Below are 8,123 nucleotides of genomic sequence, written 5' to 3' on the forward strand. Positions count from 1 at the left end.
CATATACAGTATACAGTTCTCGGAGAGGATACACCCAAGATATTTGAAATCTGGAACAACTGCTGTCGATGTTGAAGACAGGTGATGGTGGTAGGGAGGAGGGGAGTTCCACTGACATAGTACCTCCGTTTGTGCAGTGTTCAAGGTGTGACCCAGTCGGCTATAAGCCAGTGGTTCTCAACCTTTTCAGGCCGCGACCCTCAAAATAATCATAATTTAACTGGGGACCACCCACCCTGATGAGCAATTAGAGTTGAGGCAATACATTTTGTATAACACCGCGTTGCGAGGCGTTGTGAACATGTTGATCGGCTATTTTCACAATTTCTGCCTCTAATATTTGACAATCTGGCCAATGTTTAATTTGTAATTTCAGCTATCCTCCCGCGAACAAATAGAAGCAACATGAAATATTCTATGATTTTCAAAGGTTAGTGACAATCTCTGAAAGTGTGGCAGGGAACGACCAAAGTCGAAAAACAATGTTAGCAGTCAATGAGTTAATTAATTAATTCATCCACCTCTGCCAGTGTTTTTCAATGTTTGTACCTTATTTCGCAGACTCATGGAACGCACCATGTGACTGACCAGAATGTAAACAAATGCTGGACCTACTATTGCGATCACTGAAAACACCAATTAACCACTATATTTGTCTTTGTTTGTGAATGATTGGAATATATTCAGCACAGCCAGCAGTAGGGGAAATAGCGACATCTGCTGGGCCATAAATGAGAACTGCATGCTGATAATCTTCAAATCTAACTTCCTTGCTGCCTGATTTGAACAGAAAATCTGAATAAATTTGAAGAAAGAGATTGAAATTTGAAGATTGTTTTTTAGAGAAGACAGAATGACTAGAACAAGAAAGAAAGAAAGGTCAAAGTTAAAAATAAAAGGGAGCTGTGTTATACAGGGCACAGCAGCTGTGTGTTCCCATGTATTAAGGACTCACAGTCACACACACACACACACACACACACACACACACACACACACACACACACGGAGCACTCCGAGTGATAGAGAGACAAGCCTCCATTTGTCCCACTTTCATACAAGATAATGAAGCTGTCATTCTCAGACACCTAGATGTGCACACACACATGCTTACACACACACACACACACACACACACACACACACACACACACACACACACACACACACACACACACAGAACACTGTGAGTTATCCCCCAGGCTTCCGTTAAGCATATGTCAAATATAACCATGTATAGAAAGTGAGACTGTGTGACATATGTACAGCTGGCTGAATGGCAGAGACACAAAGAGCAATGCACACACACACACATACACACCCACACACACACACACACACACACACACACACACACGCACACACACGCGTGCACACACACTGCTCATATCTTTAACAAGCGAACAGACAGACAGCCCTGGTAGCGAATAAAATGAAATGAACCTTGAATGCTGAACCCCTCAGTGAATACTTGTCTCTTTACAAGTCAATTTCATCTCCTGTAGCTGAAAGAGTGACCTGAAGAGATTTGGAAAAAGGTAGCAGCGTACAAGGGAAATGAGGATAGAAAGCGAGGTGTTGGTCAGAGCTGGTGAAGGGTGTTGAGAATTCACATGGCCAAAGCGCAAAACCTCCTATCTGAAAAATTCACTTTGTTGGGAAAATGAATAAGAAAATGTGTGTTCAACATCAAAACCTATCTACTATTTCTAGTCACATGACATTTTTAGCAAAATGAGGGGCAGAACGACCATGTGCAGCATAGCCTGTTGTCCTCATTTCAAGTGAAATCCAAAAATCATGAAATTTGCAGATAGGAGGTTTTGCGTTGTGGCCGTCTGTGCTGAGGATGGGTTCACAGACAAGATGCACTCAGTGTTCACACTGATGTAGGTTTGAGGCTTGTAGTCCTGCTTTCTATTTGAATAAGAATGTTAATTAATGACATTATTAAATTGACATGTTTGTGTACACCATACAACACTGTGGTGTATTCAGGCACATGCACACATAGACATCAACGGGGGCATGAGCCCCTGACCTTTTATCTGTCAAAAAAAAGTGCCCTCTCCAGACCATGAATGCAGTTTTTACTATGGTGAAAGAAACGCAAATGCCCTCTTTCCATGCCATACCTGAAGGCAGCATTCAAGAGAATTGCCTTGTCCAAACTCTCCTGAACTTGAATGCAGCATCTTATGTTGAAAGAATTGCCCTCTCTATGTACAAATCCATGCTGTACGCTACATCTCGATCTCAGATCTTGATTATGCTTAGTTCAGTGTCGTGTCAAGCACAGCGAATAGCCGACCTCCAAGCTCACAACGTGTGGCAGCGCACGCGTTGTGAGCTTGGAGGTCTGCTATTTTCAATATTTTCACCAAAAGACCCTTTTAGAAATTCCAGCCCCTGCCTCTCTAACATTCTCTGCACGTCCCTGTGTGTATTGTCAGACTACAATGGGCAGGACCTAACAGTATAACCACTTTTACTACCACTTTAACACCACTCTAGTTCCTTGTAGTGGAAAACCTGCAATAAGTAGGCGGTGTGAGGTGAGGTGGTGTGGAGCCATACCAGTCGAAAACCGGCTTACGAGGAGTTGTGTCATGAGCCAAGGAATTTTTTGGCATAACGGGAGTGTGTGTGCACAGCTTCATGCCGTACAGTCTAGCATGCCGATAGCTGTTCGCAGACGGACTCGCGCATGGACGGACAGAGACGAAAACATAATCTACGGCCTTCAGCCTTCGGCCGTCCGGCCATGCAGAGATAATTATGTTTGTCTATTCCTTGGTCTGGTTAATGTCCCAAGTTCCAACAGCGATCGTGCCTATTTCACTGCTGCCAGAAGGTTTTGGAATAGTTTACCATTTTCTATGGTATTTCCCTTCCATCAACTCTTTTAAATCCCACTTTAAAACACAATTGTTTTAGCCTAATAAGTCTGTATACGTCTTATGTTTGCCAAGCAGTTAATTTTACTTTGTATTCATTATTTTTGTATTCATGTTATTTTTTAAATTGTGGTTTCACTTGACTTGTACAGTAAAATGTGCAGCATTTTGGTAAAATGTTGTTGGTTTCTAAATGTGCTTTATAATTAAACTGACCTAACATGCCCCTCTGATACACATGCGTCATTGGGATAGCATAAAGTACACAGAGGTTCACAACAGAGCCCTGCACGGGAATGTTTTCTTAATCCTGCGCCCACCTGCTCCCGCTGGATTTCTGTCCGTTTTCATCCACTCCCGCAATAGTTTAATTTCATCCTGCCCGCAGTTTATTTTTGACCGCTCACTCCTCCTGCCCGCAGCAAAGTTTAAGTACTGCCTGCTCCCACAATATTTTCATTGGGACCCAAATGCAAACAGTAAGACAGCATAAGAGAGAGAGAGAGAGAGATGTGCATAATTTGAGCATTTCAGCACCACAGACAGAGACACAGTGGGCTGGGCTAACTGCTGATCTGTATAAATGGATGCCTATTTAGAATAAATAACATTTCGACATTACGTTCTCCTCTGCCAGACTATGAATTAATATTTTTTTGCACCATGGACCACTTTCAAGTAGTTAGTATTAAATATGTAGGCTTATTAATTATAAACCCACAATGTACAGTATATAGAATTTCACTCTCTTTAAACTTGCATAATTGTTTTATTTTATGTAGATGTACGCTTATGACTTAAATAACCGCAAATCGTTATGGCTTGTACGGAAAATAATGTCCCTGTTTTGTTACTTCTCCATTTACAAAATGTGCTCTTGAGATTAATCAGTAAAAATTGTATATAAAAAAGAAAACAGCAAATACTTATTTTATTTTTCCTGAACTGATTATTTGACAAATGTCACAATCATTCAAAGATATAGAGTTTATTCATACAACCACAGTGCCAAGAACATAATGTTATCTGACCTCTCCTTCAGCACTCCTTGGTTATTCTGGGATCCGTAGGGATTCCTTTTTTTACCGCCTGCTCACACCAGCAGCAAAAAAAGGAAAAAAAAAACTCCTGTGAGATTTTGGGTCCCGCAGGATCCCAATCCCAGTGCAGGGTTCTGGTTCACACTATCTTCCCCAGATCCTGTCCCAGCTGAACAGGCACCCCAACCAACCAGCAGGAGCTGCTAATACAGCGACAAGGACACAATCCTTGGCTTCACACCCACAAACGCTGGGAAGTTAACCCAGCTTACCTGTACACCACCCATATGTGTCTGTGGAAATTATTTCCTAAGAAGAACAGTGTCTATAAGTCAGTACATCTTTGAGCAGAGACGGTGGTGCTAGACATATGATAACTACATGACAGTGTGTTTATTCTGCATGGGTAGGACCTAGAGCATACATGGGCAACTGGCGGCCCGGGGGCCACATGCGGCCCCCACCTTCAATGTTACTATTCCAAACATGACCTGCTTTAATTCCGTCCGTCTATATTAGTAGCTTAATGACTAGTATAGAAGTATTAAAATGTACATTTTTTATGTCCAATGTATTTGTATTTAGGTTCAAAAACGTAACATAAGTAGTATATAACTAAATGCGTTTGAAATTAAATCAAAATCTTACATTTCAGGATTCCAATTAAAAAATAACAAAAAGAATTCAGGATTCTAATTCAAAAGAAGCAAAATAGGCGATCTACAAACTCAAAACTGCGATGCGTTTTGAGCTTGTAGATCTGCTATTTTTGCTTCTTTTGTATGAGATACTAGAATGACAAAGCAGGACGTAGCAATATGCAATGTGGCCCTCTGGAGTGAAGGTGGAAATATAGTGGCCCTCGCCATCATCAAAGTTGCCCACCCCTGACCTAGAATAAGGTGCAAATACACTATAAATGTGGGTAGGCCTATGCCTGCCCACTGTTTGTTTTGTATACCAGTGAACATACAGTATGAGAGAGACAGTGTGTTTTTGTAGCCAGACTATACCCACTCATCTCCGTCTGCATTCAGAGACAGACATAATTACAGCTTTGCATACTTAGCCTCATAATTTACTCATTCTCTATTTAGATCTCTCTCTTCTAGCTCTCTCTTGCTCTCGCTCAGCAGGGGTTTTGCGCTGTAATCTAGTTTGCGTGGTTCCATTCCATATTCCAAGTTATTATCGCTCTCATTTGCTTATTAAGTGCTCCCTTGTTTTCTTCAAATAAAGTCATAATTAGAGATTTACTGTGGGCAGCCCGAAATACTGACTCCTCTCATATGATGTTGGTGGGATGAAGAGAATCATGTTTTATCATACGCTGGGAGTTAATGAGGATTTGCACAGCTTGACATCATGTGTAAGCGTGTGTGTGTGTGTGTGTGTGTGTGTGTGTGTGTGTGTGTGTGTGTGTGTGCGTGTGCGTGTGCGTGTGCGTGTGTGTGTGTATCTGTGTATGTATGTGTGCATGTTGAGGTGTTGTCCCAGTTACAGCTTTTTGGACACCAGTAAATATATTAATAACAATGGAATGTGGTGCATGTCCAACATATTCTCACCTTCAAAGCGTCAGACAACTGATGCCCTGTCAAGTACCGTACTGCGTCGGACGAGGGGACGCTTTGGGTATGCCTACTGTGTCAAGTGTTGGACGCATTGGGTATGGCCAGTGGTCTAAGAAGAAAGAAAAAACTGAGACCCGGGTTCGATTCCCCATGACTGGAAAATGTTCCAGTAAACACATGTCGGCGCATGCATACTAAGACTCTCCGTTCTTGTCTGACAGTAGACGCTGTAAGCGTTCCAAAGCGTCACACGGGTGAAGCAGAAAGCGAGTTGGGAACGCGTCAGGAGGGTGAAGCAGAGGGGGTGAGAATGGGCTGGCATGTCTGACACCTTTGTTCCAAAGAGGATGTCTTGGACTGCCATGCTCTGTACTCTGGAGGATGAACCCTTGCAGATTTTCGTGACTTGAGGCACTTTCTTGAACTTTTCCCACTTTTCGCTTTAATAACACTTTGTAGCTTTTTAATTATGATACTTTATTTTGCTTTAAAGCCTTTGCTGTTTTTACAGTAAACACACCAGTAAGACTCCCTAATCGGGAGATAAGCGACCGTAGGTCACTTATCTCCACAAATAGGGCAAAAATTAGTTTTTCCAAAATCTTCCTGATCCATGTTGATGACATGAGTGTAGACATACTGTGTAGTGATTTTCGTGATTTTAGGGCAAAATCTGTAGGAGCAGTGTCCAAAAATGTCTTTTTAAAAATCGGCCTGGAGGTGGCGCTATATGGGACAGATTCATGTTGATGGGATCAGTGTAGACATACTGTGTACCGATTTGCGTGATTTTAGGGCAAACATTTTAGGAGCAGTGTCCAAAAATGTGTTTTGCAAGAATCGGCCTCATGGTGGCGCTAGAAGAGGGCCATGTGAGAAATGAGGGGTGGGGTCTCCGCGCCGCCAAGGCGGACGAATAGGTACCGGCCCCGGCTGTCCCGGTCGCTCCTAGCCGGACTTACGGCATTTTATGTGAGCTGCAGTGTAGGGGTCCTCCACTGGGGGCGCCACCACTTTTGCATCCGTTCTGGAGCACCAGGAGTCGGTGGTCCCCGGGAATTCCCCGTGAGCAGCCCCGTTGGGGTGGTCATTTGGTCAGTTTAGCACATTTGGTCATTTTTTACATCTGGGGGTCCCCCAGGGACCTGGGGGTCCCTGGAGCTCCGGGGGTCCTTGGAGGTTGTAGTTTGGCAGGCAATGAGTGTGTGTGCAAAATTTGGCATGGATCGGGGCAACGGTTGCGGAGATATGAGCAGGGCAATAGTGTGACGTGTGAGGTGTGACAGACAGACGGACAGACTGACTGACTCACTCACGGACAGCCTGTGGAGGTTTGGATAGTATAAGTACCAGTAAGACTCCCTAATCGGGAGATAAGCGACCGTATGTCACATGTATACACAAAGAGGGCTGTAACTGCCATTGGTTCCTAGTTGTGTGGGCAATGTGTAGACATACTGTGTACCGATGTGCGTGATTTTAGGGCAAAATCTGTAGGAGCAGTGTCCAAAAATGTGTTTTGCAAGAATCGGCCTCATGGTGGCGCTAGAAGAGGGCCATGTGAGAAATGAGGGGTGGGGTCTCCGCGTTGCCTTGGCGGACGAATAGGTACCGGCCCCGGCTCTCCCGGACGCTCCTAGCCCGAGTTACGGCATTTTATGTGAGCTGCAGTGGAGGGGGTCCTCCACTGGGGGCGCCACCACTTTGGCATCTTTTCTGGAGCACCAGGAGTCGGTGGTCCCCGGGAATTCCCCGTGAGCAGCCCCGTTGGGGTGGTCATTTGGTCATTTTTGCACATTTGGTCATTTTTTACATCTGGGGGTCCCCCAGGGACCTGGGGGTCCCTGGAGCTTGGGGGGTCCTTGGAGGTTGTAGTTTGGCAGGCAAGGAGTGTGTGTGCAAAATTTGGCATGGATCGGGGCAACGGTTGCGGAGATATGAGCAGGGCAATAGTGTGACGTGTGAGGTGTGACAGACAGACGGACAGACTGACTGACTGACTGACTGACTGACTGACGGACTCACTCACAGTTTGTGCAGGTTTTGATAGTAAGTACGGTCGCAACCAGTAAGACTCCCTAATCGGGAGATAAGCGACCGTTGGTCGCTTATCTCCACAAATAGGCCAAAAGTTTGTTTTACCAATTATCAAGACATACGGGCAGTTGACAGTTTGCCATGGTTACTCATTGAAGTTGAATCTCCATATATGGAGATAACCTACGCATCACACTGTCTGACCTCACCAGCCCATATTTGGGCATGAGCAACTTATGTCTCCATATATGGAGATATGATGACATCACACAGTCCTCAGCCGATGATGTGGCGTGATGTCATACAATACACAAACGAGCCCTACAGTATAAAGGGGCAATTCTTGCCAGGAAAGAAGCATTTCTTCGACTCAGACCTTATCGCCAGGGTTGGCTTATAGCAGCTGTCGGTAGGACCATATATGGATTCTGTTAGTGTGGATCTCCTAACAGGGCATCATCTGGGATACAATCCCTTTTATGCCCATATATGGAGATCCCTAACAGAATCCCTTTCATGCCCATATATGGAGATCCCTAACAGAATCCCTTTTATGCCCATATATGGAGATCCCT

The sequence above is a fragment of the Nannobrachium achirus genome (genome assembly GCF_963921795.1).
Source record: "Nannobrachium achirus genome assembly, chromosome: 7".
Taxonomy (NCBI): Eukaryota; Metazoa; Chordata; class Actinopteri; order Myctophiformes; family Myctophidae; genus Nannobrachium; species Nannobrachium achirus.